We start from the raw sequence: 18,919 nt of genomic DNA, 5'->3' as shown, positions 1-18,919 counted from the left end.
TTTTCCACAACAAAAATGTTTAGTGAGAAAAGTGGCAGTTTGACACTTGTGCAGAGCCTTTTAATATCTGGCTTAATAGAATATTCTGAGGGGTCATATCTCCTTCTGCATCAGTCTGCTGAGATACCGAACATCACCTAGCCTCTGAAAAACTGCTCTCCACACTAATAAGAGAGAACAAAATGGCAAATGACATCTCACTGTTATCATGAAAATAGTTTTAAAAGACTGCCTTGCAGAACTGAGAAATTGTTTAAAAAAAAATTTTTTTTTAATAGCTTTAACCTCTCAGACCCCTAAAGAGTCTCAAGGAGCTCTTATGGGTCCCTGACCACTCTTGTAGAAATACTGCTTTGTAGAAAAAATTTTCCAAAGTATACCCTTACAACTGTGTCCTTTTCTCTGCACTTCCACCAACACTGGGAATTACCTTTTTTGAAATTTTATTTTATATTGGAATATAGTTGATTAGTTTCAGGTGTATAGCAGAGTAACTCAGTTATGCATATGCATTTATCTTTTCTTTTTCAAATTATTTTCCCATTGAGATTATTACAAAAGATTGAGGAGAGTTCCCTGTGCTGTACAGTAGTTCCTTGTTGGTTATCGATTTTATATCTTTTTTTCACATTTACTAATTTGTTAAGCAATAAGTAGGCTCTCTTTATCATTTGAATTTGCATTCTGTAATTTCTCATAATGTTGAAACTTTTTTCATGATTTTTGTAATTTATGTTTTTCTTTTATAGATTGCCTCTTCATATCCTTTGTACATTTTCTTCCTGAGATGAATATCTTCTATCTTAATAATTCTAAGAGCATTCTATATATTTAGGAGTTACCCTAAATATATAAGCTACAATTTCTAAGGCAGTTAATACGAACAAAAATAACCCACACAAGAAAAGCGTGTTAGGAACCGCAAGTTTTTGAATGTAAAGGGATCCCAAGACCAAAAAATTTGAAAACTCTTCTAGAGTAAGGTGATGGTGTACATCTATTATAGCCTAAATATATGTGCATCTAAATTCCAGGGGTTGTGAATGTTGAAGTTTTTTGATATGCATGAGTTTTTTTCCATTTTTTTTTTAATTGAAGGATATTTGTGCATGAGTTTTGTGTTTTATATAGGCAAACCTATCAGCAGTTTTAATGGTTTTATCCTTTCCTTTTGCCCTGTGCTGTGCTGTGCTTAATTGCTCAATCGTGTCCAACTCTGTGACCCCATGGACTGTAGCCTGCCAGGCTCCTCTGTCCTTGGGGATTCTTCAGGCACGAATACTGGGGTGAGTTGCCATGCCCTCCTCCAGGGGATTTTCCCGACCCAGGGATTGAACCTAGGTCTCCCACATTGCAGGTGGATTGTTTACCGTCTGAGCCACCAGGGAAGCTCTCCTTTTGTCCTACCTATAGTCAAATAAATTCTCCTCTAATTTAACTTCCCACCACCACCAGGTGAATGGGCCTGTTTGGCCTAGGAAGGCATTGAGAAGTACAGGATTAGCACTTTTATAGTATCAATAATATCTTCTTATTTTCATTCTATTGATTCTGTGTTACACAATGAAAGTGAAAGATCTTTAATGTCATTATCCCAGGACATCACCCAACCAAATGTCCTTGGGGGGGAAATTCTTGCCTCCTCAGAACAAGGTGACAAAAGTAGGATTTATTTGTGTATCTGATGAGGTGGATCTGACCTGCTCAGAAGGCTGGAGACTGGTGAGTCTCCTGTTCCTCACTGAGGAGGAGATAGCCCATCTGAGTGGGCCTCCTGGCCTCATGCCAACACTTTGGTGCCCAGCAGGTGGCTGTCTCAACGTACCTGAGGTGGGGCCAATTTTTACCCAAAAATTTTAGCAAAGGATTTGGGTCTCCAAGAAGTCAAAGCTTTATTCAGGGTCAGTAGCCTAAGCACTCATGACCCATTTCTTAGGAAGAGACATTTTAAAATAAGAAAAGGAAACTAGAACTTAACAGACTGACAGGATATTCTAGCTAACCACAAATTTACAGAATTATAGCTTAGCTACAGAGATCTTCTCCTTTTGCAACTTTTTGCAAATCTCTCCGCTAAATGCTACCTTCTAGAACTTGACTGCTCTCTGAAAAAGGTAATCAGAAACCATTACAGAGTGGATTTTTGCAGCCAAGATGGCTAAACTGCATTAGCAGGGATTTTCCCAATATTGTTTCCCATATTCTCAAGCAGACTAGAGATTTTTCTTTGCCAATCTGGCAGGTGAAAACAAATATCATTGCATTGTGTGAATTTTCATTCCTTAGGTTATTGGTGATTAAAAAAAGAAAGAAAAAATTATGTTTCTCAGCTGTTTGCATTTCTCTTTTGGTGAATTACTTATTAACATCTTTTTCATTTTTTTCTATTGGAGTGGTCATATTTTTCATATTGATTGAGGAACTCATTATATAATAAAATATTAATCCATATACTGCATTTTTTCCCCTCAAGTTGTCAGTTTCCTTTTAACTTTATTCTGCACAAGTTTCTAATGACTAAGAAGCTAAATCTATCAATCTTTAACTTTATGGTTTCTACCTTTAGTGTCACGCTTGGGAAATCCTTGCCGAACCACAATTATTAGAAAAAAAAATCCTGTTTTTTCTTCTAGTGTTTTATATTTTCATCTTTTACATTTAAATCTAATCCATCTGAAATTGATTGTGGTATATATGGAAGAGAAAGCTAATAGTTTTTTCCCCAAATTGCTGGCTCGTTATCCCATTGATATTTCTTGAATAATCCAGGAATGACAAATATGTGCCTTAGTGTAGTTTTCTGTTCCTGGGCCCCTGGAAGACATTTCTAATCAAATGCAGAACTCCTGGCTAAGCCTAGACTAGGCCTCACAGCCCTGCTGGCTTTTCAGGGTAGCCACCTCCTGCCCTGGTATCAAGATGAAACTTGATAGTTTCAAGGTAGCCACTTGGTATCAAGATGAAACTCTGTCGTTTACACGACTGAAGCGACTTGGCAGCAGCAGCAGTAGCAGATTAATCCTTAGGGCTTCCCTGGTAGCTCAGCTGGTAAAGAATCCACCTGCAATTGCAGGAGTCCGCAATTCAGCTCCTGGGTCAGGGAAGACCCCCTGGAGAAGGGATAGTCGACCCATATTCTTGGGCTTCCCTGGTGACTAAGATGGTAAAGAATCCGCCTACAATGTGGAGACCTGGGTTCGATCCCTGGGTTGGGAAGATCACTTGGAGGGGGCCGTGGCAACCCACTCCAGTATTCTTGCCTGGAGAATCCCCACGGACAGAGGAGCTTGGCCGGCTACAGTCCACGGGGTCACAAAGAGTCGGACAGGACTGAGCGACTTAGCAAAGCACAACAGAGACTAATCCTTCTTCTTCCCCATTGATACGAGAAGACTTTTACTAGAAATTACATTCTTTTTTATTCTAGACTTTCCTTTCTGTCTTATCAATATGCCTGTCTTTTCCTGTGCTCTCTCCACCTTGTTTGGTTATTACTTCCATGCACTAGAAGGTAATGACTAGTCGCATAAGGTTTATACACTTTGCAACACATTCTTGAATATTTTCTCTCATTTAAACTTCTACGTTTATTGAATCAAAGTGCCTCCAGAATAAGTTAACAAAACTTAAAATTCATATTCATTTAAATTTTATTTATTTAATTCATTAATTTTAATTAAAATTTAAAATTCATTCCCAATTTAGGTACATGGTATTTCTTTCCATTTTTAAAGATTCCCTTTATGTTTCTGAGGAGTCCTTGGTGGCTCAGACAGTAAAGAATCCGCCTGCAAAGCAGGAGACCCGAGTTTGATTCCTGGGTCAATAAGATCTCCTGGAGAAGAAAATTGCCACCCCACTCCAGTATTCTTGCCTGGAGAATTCCATTAACAGAGGAGCCTGGTGGGCTACAGTTCATGGGGTCTCAAAGAGCTGGACACAACTGAGTGACTAACACATTTCTGAATAGTTTTATTTTAAGTCCTACACATTATTGGTTAACTTTGTTCCTAGATATTTTATATTTCTGGTGAGACCTTTCTTACTGATACAACATCTAACTTCTATTACCAGAGTGTAGGCTTCATGAGAGCAGAGACTACATACCTTTTGTTCATACCTTTAGCTCCCCTGTAGGCTCTATACAAATTTTTAAATGAGTGAAGGGATAATAGCATAAAGCAATGCTGTGGTCTTAGTGTGTCATTAATTTGTAACAGACAACTTTACTAATTTGATTAGCTTTGTTTTCATGTGATTCTCTGGAATTTTCCACATTTGCAAATATGACAATTATCTTCTTGCCAATATGTATTGTTCTTATTGATTTTTCTCATAAGACATTGAATTAAATAGATTTTTCTATTCAGGTTTCTATTGTCCTTTGAGAACAATCCTAAATTATAGAGGTGACAGTGGGTACCTTTTTGTGTTCCTTTTATGGTAATAGTTCTAGTGTTTCACTGTTAAGTATGATGACTAGAGTAAAAGCAAATTTGATGGAAGAACTATAATGGTTCTATTCTGGACATGTTCAGAGGGGTATTAGTGTGGAGATGTCCAAGAGACAGCTGGACATGTAAGAAATCTGGGCTGGAGACAAAGATTTGGGAGTTAACATCATGTAGGTAGGAGTTGAAGCCTTGGGATAGATAAATTCACAAAGAGAGAAGGCTAAGGATAGAACTAGGGAACATGAGTCTCAAGGCTGAATAAAGCCAAGAGGACACCATCAAAGAGATGAGAGGAAATCAGTAAAGAAGGAGTCACAGGAGACCAAAGATGAATTTCAAGGGAGAGGAGGTGATCAACACAGACAAACAGTGAGAAGAGGAAGATGGAAAGTAGGCCAAGGATTTAGTGTCTAGGAGGTTACCCATGACCTTAGCGAGTGCAGGAGTGTCCATATTGTGATGGAGCTGAGCTCACCTGTGGCAGGTTGGGAAGAGGTGAGAAAGTACAGACCACCATAAGGACTCTTTCAAGAAGCTTCACAGGGAAGAGAAACCAAGAGATACAAGACTAAATTGAAAGGGAGACAGAACGGAGAAAGAGATTCCGATTTTTCAGGTGGCAGTGACTTGAGAATGTTTGTAAGTTGAAAGTGAAAAGGCTATGAAACAGACTAAAAGTTTGAGAAAGAAATACAGGGAAAATATAGGTAAACAAAGCACAGAGGGTGTGGAAAGGATGGGCTCCTGGGCTGGGGACCCCATTGGCCTCAGTCTCCACTTTCTCTGAAGTACAAAGGAGGATGTAAGATGGATGAGGACTGGGTGTCTCAGGAGAAAGCAACTACCCACCTCTGTCCTTTCTGACCCTGACTGCCAGAGGAAGGAGGATGGGAGTCTGGACAGCAGTGGGGGTGCAGATTCACAGGCTGGGCCTGCTGAATAGGGCGGCCTGTAGGGCTACCAGACTTAGGCTTCCAGCTGAAACTGGAAATCATAAACCCACCTGGTCAGAGTAAAGGCCTAAAGAGATTCCAATTTAATTGGTCTGGTTTTTAACTTGGGCATCAGGAATTTAAAAAGCTGCCCCTTGTTAAACAACAAGGTCCTACTGTATAGCATAGGGAAGGAACTATGCTCAATATCCTGAGACAAACCATAATGGGAAACAATATAAAAAAGAAAATATCTGTATGTATAACTGAGTCACTTTGCTGCATAGCAGAAAGTAACGCAACATTGCAAATCAACTGTATATCAATAAACTAAAAATTAAAATAAATGAATGAATAAATATGTATAAATGAAAGAAAAAGAAAAAGCTGCCCCAGTGATTCTAATGTGCAACCATGGTTGAGTATTGCTGGGGTCAAAAAATACCTTTATGGGAATTCCCTGGCAGTCCAGTGGTTAAGATTCCATGCTTAACCAATGCAGTGGGCCCAAGTTCAAACCCTGGTCAGGGAAATGAGATCCTGTAAGCCACACTGCAAAGACAAAAAATAAAGTACATTTTGCATACAGAGACCCCAGACCTAGTTGGGAGGATAAAGAGAGGCTCGGCAGTTCTGACTGAAGCCTCAGTGTCCTGTGGAGGTGTGGACATACCCCCAGTCACAAGAGGACAGATTCCTGCCTTGTTCTGCCCTTTGGTCAGAATCTGAATTCCTTTCCTGCCTTAAATTAAAACACAGAAAGTTTCCTTGACAGAGAGACCCAGGGGCCCCTGGAATGGCAGTAGAATGCCAGGCTGAGGAATATGACAGTAGTTACGGCAAACAATATGTTTTCCACTTAAGAACCAAGCCCTCGGCCTGGCTCACTCAGAGTATGTGTGTGTGTGTGTGTGTGTGTGTGTGTTTCAGGCTGCCTATTCAACTGGAAAACAAAAGCAGCTCTGAGACCAGAGGGGAGGTTTGAACAAGTGACCAGGATGACTCATGCTGCTTGGCTGCAGAGGTCAGGAGGCTGCCACCCCTAGTGGGCGGGTTGTGGGCGGGGCCTGGGCAGGAAGAGCTGCAGGTACAGTGGCTCCTGTGAACTTCCCATCCTGTCCTTGGGCAGGCTGCCTTTTGGGTCAAGCAAATATTTTTACAAAAATTAAGACAAAAAAAATGTAACTTTCCGCTTACGGCTGCAAATTTCTGGTGGAAGCACACAAGCTGAAGCAAGGATGAGGCCAATATCTCTTACAAAGCCCTGGAGATGTTCACACAAAGATCAGGTTAACAACGTTAGGTCAGAAACTGTGACCTTTTTCAACACAGGCTCCAGTGGGAACAAGAGAAGGGCTGCCTAGCATGGATGCCCCTGTGAGGGGTCAGGAGGTAGGAACAGCCCAGAGGAGCACATTTAATGGACACCCTCAATGTGTAGGTTTTGAGACATGAAGGAAACATTGAACTATGCTGCCCAATGCATATGTTGCCATATGTGGCTGGTGAGCACATGAAATGTGGCTGGTTTGAATTAGATGTCAAATGCACACCAGATTTCAAAGATGTAGTACAGAGGGAGAAAAATGTGTAAAATAGCTCATTAATCATTTATTGATAATTTTTTATACTGACTACACAGTTGAAATAATCATATTTGGACATAGTAAGTAACCTGTTATTAAAATTAATTTCACCTGTTTCATTTTACTTTTTAAAATGTAGCTATTAGCAAAGTTGAAATCACATTTGTGGCTTCCCTGATATTTCTGTTGGACAGTGCTGGCATATGCCCTTCACCCAATGAAGTTTTATTGGACACCTACTCTGCCCAAGGAAGCGCGAAGGTACAAAGCCATATAATATTAATAATGGCTCCAGTTTTTACAAGGCTGACTACTTGCCAGGCACTTTTCACTGATTTAGTAACTTGCCCTAGTTAAGAAAGCACACTGACTTCCAGAACCCACATTATTAACCAATTGGCCAAACTACCTTCCTGATGGTAAAGACCTTGGGGTCTAGTTGGGGTACATCACAGATGCCTGCCCTGACATCATAAAGAGACTGTCACACAGTCAAGAATATCCAAGTTAAAAACTTACCCTCATCATGTACATTTTAGATGTTATTTTTTTTTAACATAATTGAAACATACAGCCATCTAGCTGCATTCTCTTCCCCGCCTTTTTTTTTTTAAACAAAAATTGCCAAACTTTTTTGACATGCTGGTCAGAGGAAGAGGTTCAGGATGTGACTGAGGAAAGAACAGTGGTTCTCCACTTGGCTGCCCAGTGCAATAAGCTGGGGAGCTTGGGGCAATGCTGACACCTGGGCCCCATCCTTAGAGATTCTGATGTAATTAGTCTGGTTTCAGGTCTGGGTTTGGGTTTTTTTTAAAGCTGCTCAGGCAGGGGGTGGTTCTAATGTGCAATCGTGGATGAGAATCACTGGAGTAAAAAGTTAACTTGTCCATATGGAGGTTGGATCTCCCAACCCCAGGCTCTCTCATCTGTTTGCTTCTGGTTCATTCTGCCCACCTGACCAGCTGAAGGTGTGCCCATGTCCTGAACTCATGACAATGGGCTGCTGGGGTGAATGGAGCTCAGTACAAGAAAGGCAACAAAGCCCTAGAGCTTTGTAAAGGCTGAGCATTTTGACTTGGACTTTTTCTGAACTTGTGTATTTTTTAAATACAGCTACCCTTGGGCAAACTCTGTTCCACTGTATTTACTGCTCAAGTTTTACATATTTATAAATCTATACCCACATACACATATGCTTGCGGATGGAATCAGCAGGAAGTTGTGGAAAGTACACTGGACAGAAAGCCAAGAGTACTTGCAAAGAGTAGTAAATAAGCTCCAAAGATTTAATGCACAGTGTAGTAAACAGTAGACAACAGTATTGTTTTATAATCATCATATCTAATGAGAGATCAGAACTTAATGTCCAACCACTAAAAAGAAAGGATAATTATGTATCATTACAGAGATGCTAATTATTACTGCAATGGCAATCATTACAATATATAAAGGTACCAAATTAACATGTTGAACACCTTAAATTTACACAATCACACAGTGTTATATGTCACATATATTTCGATTGGAAAAAAAAAATTTTAAGCCAAGAGCACTCCTTTCAAGTTCAGTCTGCCACTTCAGAGATCTTAATTCCCCCATCTGTAAAATGGGTAAGTTGGCTTAGGCAGGCCTAAGACCTCTTCTTTTTCCAGTAGTCATGTATGGATGTGAGAGCTGGACTATAAAGAAAGCTGAGCGCCGAAGAATTGATGCTTTCGAACTGTGGTTTTGGAGAAGACTCTTGAGAGTCCCTTGTACTGCAAGGAGATCCAACCAGTCCATTGTAAAGGAAATCAGTCCTGAATGTTCATTGGAAGGACTGATGCTGAAGCTGAAATTTTGATACTTTGGCCACCTGATGTGAAGAGTTGACTCGTTGGAAAAGACCCTGATGCTGGAAAAGATTGAAGGCGAGAGAAGGGGACAACAGAGGATGAGATGGTTAGATGGCATCACTGACTCAATGGACGTGAGTTTGGGTAAACTCCAGGAGTTGGTGATGGACAGGGAGGCCTGGCATGCTGCAGTCTAGTTCAGTTCAGTTGCTCAGTCGGGTCCAACTCTTTGTGACCCCATGAACCGCAGCACAGATGATGGAGACATCACCTGTGAAATAAGAATTTCCCTCTGTATCCTATCATGCTTATCCCACCCTTCCCACCCCCGCCCTCCTCCTGTAAATTAGCCTGGGGACTCGACTCAGATCTTGGAGAAACTTTGATCTCTTTATCTGGAGGCATAAAGATAGCATTGCAAAGCCTGTGGCTAGTGTGGAGGTGGCATGGTTCTGCATGCTTCACATTTTTCTGGCAAGTTTTATTCCTACCATATTCTCAGAGCAGGGACTTTCCTCCAACAAGACCCTGGGGAAACTGGAGATGGAATGTAGGGAAGAACAAGGACAGGGTGGGGGAGTCTTCTTGGAAAGGAAACATCAGCAAATTCTGATATGCAAAGATTTGACAAACCCTTCACTTCAAGGTCACTGAGAAAGAACATGGGATTGAGCTATGGACTTGGTTCTCTCACTGTATCATTTGAGAAACGATGTTTCATGTTTCCAAGCATTAGGTGCCAAAAGGCCTCTCTCCAAACCCCCAAGTCTCATTCTGGGGCCCTCCAGCTCACCGTCTGTCTGCATGCTGCCAGTGCGTGCTCTGAAATGCACATCTGACCATGTTCCTCCCTAGCTTAGAATCAGTCTCCAGCCTGACTCCTACCAGACCACCTCCATAACCAGGAGAAAAAAAAATCAGTAAAACCTAAGTTATTCTCCATGTCCTTTGAAGGACAATTTTTTATTCCATCTCGTGTAGATCTGCACCTTTCTCCTTCTCTCCAGCCCATTGAACCTGTTGACCTCCTACTGTCCCGTGTGTCATATTCCCCTCTGGGCAGCATGAGCTCCAGCAGGATGGACAGTGGCTGGGCCACTCCAGCTGTGTCCACCCTCCAGCACCCATCCCGGTTCTTGGGACACAGGCTCAGTTAAGGTCTGCTGCCTAAATGACCAGCTAACTGAGCTATCAAGTAAATTGAGGCCCCTGGACAAGACAATTCCTAAATTCTCTTTTGGCACTAGCTTCTAAGAACTGTTCCCCTGGGCCGAACTCAAACCTGCTTAGAATTTGACCCAGTTTATACTAACAGTCACTGCAGTTTCCAATCCAGAAAAAGACAGAGACAAGTGGTCTGACAAAGGGTTTGAAAGGTTTTTGTTTATTTTTAGTAAAGCATAAAAATGTTTAGTAAATCCTCTGGTTGCATAACAACGTGAATGTACTTAATGCCACTGAACTGTATCCTTACAAATGGTTAAGACAGTAATTTTATGTTATGTGTCTTTCACCACCATTTTTTCAAAAGGACCATTCTGAATGTTCAGTTGCTACCACAATGCCTCCTAAAGAAAATGGAGAAAGAGAAGATTCCTGGTTTAACAAAATGTTCAAGTGCAATGATACTCTAAGTACCCTAATATCACTAATTTCCAGAAGTTTCAGCTGTCATGCAGCCCAGATCTAAGAAATAAGCAAAAATATCCTCTTGAGTGACCACAATAAGTGTCACTAGACTAATTAAAGAGCTGATTTTATGAGGTCGGCAATCTCCACTTCATGGTCAAGGAAATTGAGGCTTAGAAAGGGTAACTTGTCTAAATTTATCCAGCTGGCCAGTTAAAGAACCAAGATTCAAGACTACTTCAGGTATAGAAAGATTTTTAAAAGAAAAAAAATATTTTCAAGTTCATGCTCTTTCCATTTCATTATGGTTTGATTTCCTGGATGCTGTAATATTTATAATGTCTTCCTTATATCACTTGGTTTGGTTTTTATTTAATTTTGTGCCATTTTTATTGAGGTATAGGTGATTTACAATATTATATTCATTTCAGGTGTACAACTTAGTGATTCAAAATGTTTATAGATTACACTCCATTTAAAGTTTTTGTAAAATATTGGCTACATTCCCTATACAATATATCCTTGTTGCTTATTTATTTTCTACATAGTAGTTTGTATGGTTTTTGTTTTGTTTTCCCAGAACAACTTTGACTGCCTGATCCAAATAGGACTTTACTGGAAGGAGACTAGGGGCTCAGAGAACTGAAGGAACGGCTAACAAACAGGGCCAGACTGGCAGGAACCAGGCGGCTAGGGGACCTTCTCTCTAGAATGCAGTAATTCACGTGACACACACTTGAGCTTGCCAAGCGCAGAGACTCTCTATTCAGGTTTCAAATTCTCAGGAAGGAGAATCTGGTTTCCTGCCTCGGTTAGGTGTCTACAGATCTATCAATTAGCTCTGCCAGGGAAATGGAGTTCTGGACCCCAGACTTGGCCACTGGAGCTCATCCCGGATGCTGGCTCTCTTTTCAGAGAAGTAGGGGGAGTCCCTGTGGGCCAGGCAGACCTCTAGGTGTGTCCCTAGAAGGAAATTTTCTGGGGGAGGGAAGAAGGCATTAGGAGTGCCCTGTCACCCCAAGAGGCCCCCGTGAAAGTGCTCTGAGCTATATAAATTCAGCCTAAGCTTTGCATATTGTTCCATTTATGGTTTCATCATTATTCGGAGTTACAAACTTTGGCAGCATATCTGCAATTTTAACCTCAGCGAACTTCTCAAAAACTGTTAAAATTCATCTCACCTGTGCCAAGGTGTTTCCTCTGGGGTTTGCCTTCCAAAGGCACCCTGGGGGCTTTAGTGGGTCAGAGGGTTGCTCAGGGGAGGAAGAAATAAAGGCCTACTACAATCTAGAAAGCTCAGAGCTGGCTGGTTGGCAGGCTGTGTTCACTCTCCAGGAACCCCGGAGGGCTCTCTGAAAAAGACAATTAATATGTATTTCATGCATTTTACTCCATTTAGCTGTGTGTTTGGGCTCATTGCATAGAAACCTGCCCCTACAGCCAGTCTCGTCTAGCAATAACCAAGCCTGGCCTAAATTCTAAAACTCATTTAAGGTTATTAGAACCATTAACTCTAACTCAAGTTCAGCTTATGGGCACAGATCACTAACTACATTAAATAGCCCGCCTTTCAAAGTCAGGAAGGCCTGTGAGTGAACCTGCAGCAGCAACCACTACCCTTGCAAAACACCTTACTGCTGGTTCAACTGCATGTCTCTACCATCCTGAGAAAGCTGTTATTACAACTATTGAAGGATGAGAAAAATGAGACACAGAAGAGTTCTGACTTGGCCCTAGAACAGAATCTTGGGGAATCCCAGACAGAATAGGGACTTGAATTCAGTCTTCTGACCCCAGAGTATGTTACCTAATGATTCTCTACCTTTACACAGAGGGGCTGACTTCTCCATACAAAGGTATCTTTAAAGACTGCATCGGATTAGTTTCTCTGCCCAAGAAAATAGTGCCACCCTTTCCCTGTGTTCTGACTGCAAGAACAGCTGAGCTGGAGCAGATCCTGTTGACCATTTGTTGCCAAATCCTGGATTACACAGTAGACAAGAGGGGTTTTCTAGGACTACGTTAAAGTGAATATAGTTAAGGTAAGGGTTTCAGGACCATGAACTAGAGAGAACCTTATTCTAAACCCCAGGATTGAAATCCAAAACCAGTTTTTGCTTTTGCCTGTTAGATGTCAATCAAAACTTAGTTCAGCTTCAGTGCTTATACACAAGGTCTTCAGTGTTCTCTATGGATTGATGATTGTCTGACCTCTCCGTCACCCCTAGGCGTGGGACATGAGTGAAAGTGGCATGGAAGTGGGTAAGATTTGGGGAGACAGAAAAGCAGGCTCTTCATGGTTCTGATCTGTGTTTTACAAACTCTTGGTCAGGCTTCACTGATGGGCTAAGTCAATTTTCTAAGACTGATACTTTTTTATTTTTAAAAATCTTTTGACCATGCCATGCGGGATCTTAGTTCCCTGGCCAGGGATTGAACCCAGGCCCCAGTGATGAAGGTGCTAAGTCCTAACCACTGGACCACCAGGTACTTCCCTAAAATAATTTTTAAAAATAAACATTTTTGAGGGTAGTGGCTTGCAATGTAAAAAAACTTTTTTTTTTTTTTTTTTTACAACAAGTCAGTTTAAAAAAAAGTTTAAAAGCCATTGGCTAGGTGGATTGAGAGCTGGAAAGCCTAGGTTTATAATCCTCTGCATGTTATAGTAGGTTTCAGCTGTCAGGGAATATCATGAGGGTTATTTAAAACTTGCCATGTAGAAGCCTGAAGCCAAAACCAAAGCTGGAAAGAAAAGATTTAGAAACTTGGTTTTTAAAATATTCCTAAATTTTCTGCCTTAAAAAGTATAAAAGAGAGGGTTTCCCTGGTGGCTCAGTGGTAAAGAATCCACCAGCCAATGCAGGAGACATGGGCTGGATCCCTGGTCAGAGAGGATGTCACATGCCGTGGAGCAACTAAGCTCGTGGGCCACAACTACTGAGCCTGTCTTCTGGAGCCCGGGAGCGGCAGCTACTGAAACCTGAGTGCCCTGGAGCCCGTGCTCCAAGGCCAGAGAAGCCACTGCAATGAGGAGCCCGCACAGCACAGCTACAGGAAAGTCCCCGCACCAGTGGAGACACAGCACAGCCAAAAATAAATAAATAAAAATTAATTAATTAAATTATTTTTTAAAAGTATAAAATAGAATTGAAAGGTAAAAAAAACTGAAGAAAATACTTGCACACACATTTCAGAGTCAATGTTCTTAATATAAAAATGACTATTAACACAACACTGTAAATCAACTATACTTCAATAAAATACATTTTTTAAATGGTTATACATAAAAGTCTGCATATTCCAATAGAAGGAAAAAGGGCAGAGGCAAATCATTCAAAAAAGGGAGAGAAATGCAAAGATGTGCAACTTCACCAATAATGTTACTTAAAACAAAATATTTTTTTCACCTCCCAGTGTTTTTTAAATACCCAGTTTTGTCAAAGATGTAAGAATATAAAAGGCATCACATACAGCTGGTGGGACTATAATTAGATAAACTGGAGGAAAAATTGGCAATCCCTACCAGAAGCTTTGAATATCATGTACCTTTGACTCAATAATTCCTCTTCAAATAATTTATCTCAAGGAAACAATGATGGGTGTGTTCAAGGTTGCTACAATAGTAGAAACTTGGAAAACACCCTAACTGTCCAACAATAGGAACGTTAAGATCTCCTTTGTGTAAAAACTGAAATAAATAACGTGCATAGCAGAATGTCCTAGCTAAGTCCAGCCTGGGCTTAGAGTCTGGGCCATTTGTGGGGCTGGAAGGCTGATAACTCCTCTGGAATTCATTTCCCTTAGCTGACAGGTGAAGGCAGGAGGAAGGAGAAGTTTGGGGAACACAGGATTAGGGAAAGGCAGACAATGGGACTTTGAAAATAAATGGAAAGAGAGGTTTGAGACAGAAGCATAAAAGCTGTTTTCATGAGGACTTTTTAGACTAAGTTGGCTCGTGGGATTAACAATATAGATAAGTGTGGTGGTAAAAACTCTCCTGGAGAACAGTAAAGCAGATAAGAGTATAGGGAGTGTGGGTGAGGGGGGTACTTTGCAAGTTTATTTAGTGTAGTCAGTGCCATTTTCTTCTCCACGAGGGTAGTTAGGGAAGACCCCTCTAATGGATTGACACTTGTCACTTTCCTGCATTGGAGAAGGAAATGGCAACCCACTCCAGTGTTCTTGCCTGGAGAATCCCAGGGATGGGGGAGCCTGGTGGGCTGCCATCTCTGGGGTCGCACAGAGTCCGACATGACTGAAGCGACTTAGCAGCAGTAGCAGCAGAGACCTGAAGGAAAGGTGAGAAATTCCAAAGGAGTCTAGCAAAAGGGACAGGAAGTGCAAAGGTCCTGAGGCATCAACACACTTGCTGTGTTAAAGGAACAGCAAAGAGGACATGGGGCTGGAATGCAGTGAACAAAGAGGGGAGTGAGACATGACAAGTCAGTGAAGCAGCCAGGTCAGGTCATGTAGGCCATTATAGCCACTCTAAGGATTTGCCTTTTACTTTGAATGAGTCAGGGAGCCATAATGGGATTTTTGAGGAGAGAAGGGACACGACCCGAGTTATGCTTTTAAAGGATCACTCTTCAGAGTGCAATGTAGACAACAGAATTTGGGGTTGGGCATGGGGGCAGAAGATAGAAACTGGAGATAGTTAGAAAGTGAAAGTGAAGTCGCTCAGTCGTGTCGGACTCTTTGTGACCCATGGACTATAGCCCACCAGGCTCCTCCGTCCATGGGATTCTCCAGGCATGAATACTGCAGTGGGTTGCCATTTCCTTCTTCAGGGGATCTTGCCGACCCAGGGATCGAACCCAGGTCTTCCGCGTTGCAAGCATACGCTTTAACCTCTGAGCCACCAAGGAAGCCCCGGAGATAGTTAGAAGGCTACAGCAATAACCCAGGCAGAAGGCAGTAACTTGGACCAGGATGATGGCAGAGGAAATGGTAAGAAGTGTTCATGTCCTAGATATATTTTGAAGGTAACCTGGCAGGATTTGCTAATGGATGGGGTGAGATGTTGGTTTATGTGTCTTTGTGAGTGTGTGTGTGTGTGTACACGGGAACCCCACTTCATCCCAAGTGAAATCAGATTGTCCGCATGCAGATAGTTCATGATATTTCTTAAAAGCTTCCCAAGGAGATGCTAACCAGGGTTGAAAACCACAGCTCTACATTGGTCATAGATTATAGGAGACTCTCTTCTTTAATCTTTGTTTTATTTTCTATAATAAAAGTTGTCATCAGTGGGAAAGACATTTTAAACAAAACATCTCTCCTCCCCTGCTCTGGGATATAAAATATGGGTAAGATAACAATCACAGGGCTTTATTTTACTATCTCCCATTGCCAAATTCCTACCATCCTTCCATGGCTAGCAGAAATGCTACCTCCTCTCTGGAGTCCCTTTAGCTCCCCCGACCCCCTGCGATGGCTCACTTTTGCTTATTCATTTTTGGAGTGTAGTTCTCCAGATTTTGTGTGTGGAGCCTGCATTTTGACTGGAGGGAGTAGTCCTATAAACCCAGTCTGGAAACTGTCAAAGCAGGCCCTAGAGGGTTCTATTTGTCTGGAGGCCATGGTTCAGCTGGAAGAAGTGGTGGAGAAAAGACCCGGAATGTCAGCCAGGGGGGCACAGGCAGGCCAAAGCCTGGCCCTGGATCTGGGGTAGACCGTGGCTTCCCCTGAGGCACTGGGCTTCTGGTTCATCCGTCCTGAAGCCCCAACACTGGGGAGGCAGGGAGTGAACTATTTGTATAAGCCATGGCCCAGGAATGTATCCCAAGTTCTCTGGCAGCAGGCTCCTGATTTGGAGGTCTAATAAAAAGTTACAAAGAGAAATGGAGAAAGCCTCTTTCCCTCTTACATCTCTGCTCCACACGCACTGTTTAGTATCCTGCTTTATAAGCTTTCAAGTCCAATTATGACTAGTTTTCCCATGTCATTACACATTCTTCAAAAATATAATTTTGATGATCACATATGCTATTCTTGTTACCTAACCATCCTTTAATCACTACTCCATTGTTAAAGTGTAGAGTATTTCTAGTTTTTACTTCATATTAAATACCATATATCTGATCTAAAAGGAAGAATTAGAATGCAATCCCCAAATTTGGAGACTACAACCAAGAGGAAAAGTTCTTTCATTTTTCAAAGATTTCCCTACTTTAAAAAAAAATTCTTATTTGGAAGGGCAATCACTCTTGCCAGCATCTGAGTTATATTTGTCTTTACTATTATTATTTATATCTGTATATAGCTCTACAGTTCATGAATCTCTTTTCCCCAAGTCATCTAATGGATACAACACCACTATGAAACAGGCTGTTATTCCCATTTTACATTTGGAGAAATGAGGCTCAGAAAGGCTACATGACATGTTCAATACAACAATATTGAGTGTCAGAACTCAGACTTGGGCCCAGGTCTTGGGACTCCTAAAACCACATCCTCTACAATATGCAAAGTATTAGGCTAGGGTGTCCTGGGGGAAGAGATGGACAGACAGCAGTAGAAGGACAGGTATGGAACTCTACAAAGCAGTGTGGTGCACGCCACTGAAGGCATACAGGTAAAGTAGCACCAACAGGGGCCTTTCAAGGACAAAGCAGTTCCTCTCATGGGGGACACTGTAGAGGTTTTTGGAGAAAAATGACTAAAAGTCAGGTCTTTGAAGAGGAGTAGGATCTGGATATTTAGAGTAAGAAGGAGGACTTTCCAGAGGCGCAGTGAGAGCGAAAGGAAAGTATGGCTGATTGCGGAAAGGAGCAGCCCAGAGACGGGTAGGTGGGGTGGGGCTGAGAGGAATGGAATGGTAATTGTAGCCTCACAGAGGTTAGAGCCAGAGGGCCTTGGAACTCTGCTGAGGAAACCAGAGACGGGAAGGAATTTGCTGAAGGCAGTAGGAGGGGAGGAAAGGGCAGGTTCTTGATTCTACCCTAGCCTCTGGTCACCCAAGCCAGTGCTTCTTCCCTGCAATAAACTTGATCGATCTCCTGACTCTAAGGGGCCATTTCCGTGGCACAGTCTTTGCAATGGATCAAGGACCTGAAGCAAAATGAGAGATCAGCACCAGACCTTGGGAGGAGAGCCAGGAGGCTACCGCAGTGGCTTGGCAAGATGACAGAGGAGGTCCGAAGAAGGAGGAGTCAGAGGAACAAAGAGGAGGGAATTGAGAGATAAATATTGCAAAGGTCACAGAGCCAGGACCTGATCAGATAAGGGAGGGACTGGAGAAGGGACGAGATCTGAGTTTCCAGCCCCTCAGAGAAGGCAGCTTGATGCGGGGAGGGAGGTGGGGGGAGTCAGTGAGGAGCCAGAGAGACCAGGTAGACTTCCAAAAAATCCTGCAGCATTGCAGAGCAGTCTGCACCTCTGGCTACAGTTTGTGAAAGATATATAGGTTGCTATAATTGTTCTGGAAAAATACACAAAAAGTGGTATCAGTCAGCCTTGGGAGAAAAATGGGTGGTTAACAGACAGGGGTCTGTCTGTGGTCTCTCCCTTTCAGATATACCTTTGGATGAGCCATGGGCATGTAATATCTAATAGCAAAATAATTAGAAAAAAAGGTTTTCAAGTCGTATAGAAAATGGAAGCAAAGAAGTAAGAAAATAACACAAAGGAGTCATGGTTCTTTTTTCCTTCGGAAGGAAAGATGAGCACCTTGAAAATGTGAGGGGGAGGGGATAGTGAACTGTGGGTCGGGAGTGGGAGGAGAGAGCTCCGAGGCCCCCGAGGAAGTTGGGTTGCCAGGGAGGAGGAAGACATTTAGGAAGAGCAGGGTGGGAAGGAGGAAAATGGAGGGAGTGTTGCCTGCGGATTCTGCGCAGAAAGCGGGTGTGACAGCCGGGAACACGCTCGTGGACCTGGGGAGAACGACCTCTCAGATCTCCCTGGTGAAAAGGGGAATTGCTCCTGCTCTCGGGGCTTGACATTCAAGTCAGCACTATTTACGGTGGTAGAACGACAGAACTGTTAAGTAAACCAGCATGGCAGGAGGTCCCTTCATGCCGTGGATTAATATTAAGTGAATCCCAACTGGGATTTGGGGTTTCCATAAGCAACAGAAAAGATGCAGAGCGGTGTATATTATATGATGCCGTTTTGGAAAACAAAAGGAAGTGCCGTGTGTGCGTGCATATGTGTGTGTGAAACAAAAGGTGAACCGTGTGTGTGTGTGTGTGTGTGTGTGTGTGTGTGAGTGAGAGAGAGAGAGATTTTACGTGGTCATGGGGAAAATCACGGAAGTATACAGGTTAAAACTGGGATAGTGGAAGATGAGGAAAGGAGAGGGGGCACTCCTTCCTACTTACACAGTAAAAAGGAGCAAGTGCTAAATAGAAGCAGACACCACCCAGTACCCGAGATCCGCGGTAAAGTCCCTGAGGCCAAGGAGCCCGGGGCGCAGGCCCAGGCGCTCCAGAGCAGAGGGAGGGCCCGGCAGCTTTATTTCCAATTCTTGGGCTTCGCTAAGG

General features: G+C 42.4%; 1 long non-coding RNA gene across 2 annotated transcripts in view; it reads right to left on the bottom strand.

Annotated features, from left to right (window-relative positions):
* Nucleotides 1-6,977: 6,977 nt before the first annotated feature.
* The window catches only part of LOC138436783 (uncharacterized), a 33,971-nt gene continuing 22,029 nt past the window's right edge, over nucleotides 6,978-18,919 (bottom strand). For both annotated transcript variants that reach the window (XR_011255600.1, XR_011255599.1), the window contains one exon: nucleotides 6,978-8,866. This is a non-coding gene — a long non-coding RNA (uncharacterized lncRNA). The remainder of the gene's footprint in view (nucleotides 8,867-18,919) is intronic.

The sequence above is a fragment of the Ovis canadensis genome, chromosome 3 (assembly GCF_042477335.2).
Source record: "Ovis canadensis isolate MfBH-ARS-UI-01 breed Bighorn chromosome 3, ARS-UI_OviCan_v2, whole genome shotgun sequence".
NCBI classification, from domain to species: domain Eukaryota; kingdom Metazoa; phylum Chordata; class Mammalia; order Artiodactyla; family Bovidae; genus Ovis; species Ovis canadensis.
Note: the sequence above shows the minus strand (reverse complement) of the source record. Positions and strands in the feature narration are given on the sequence as shown.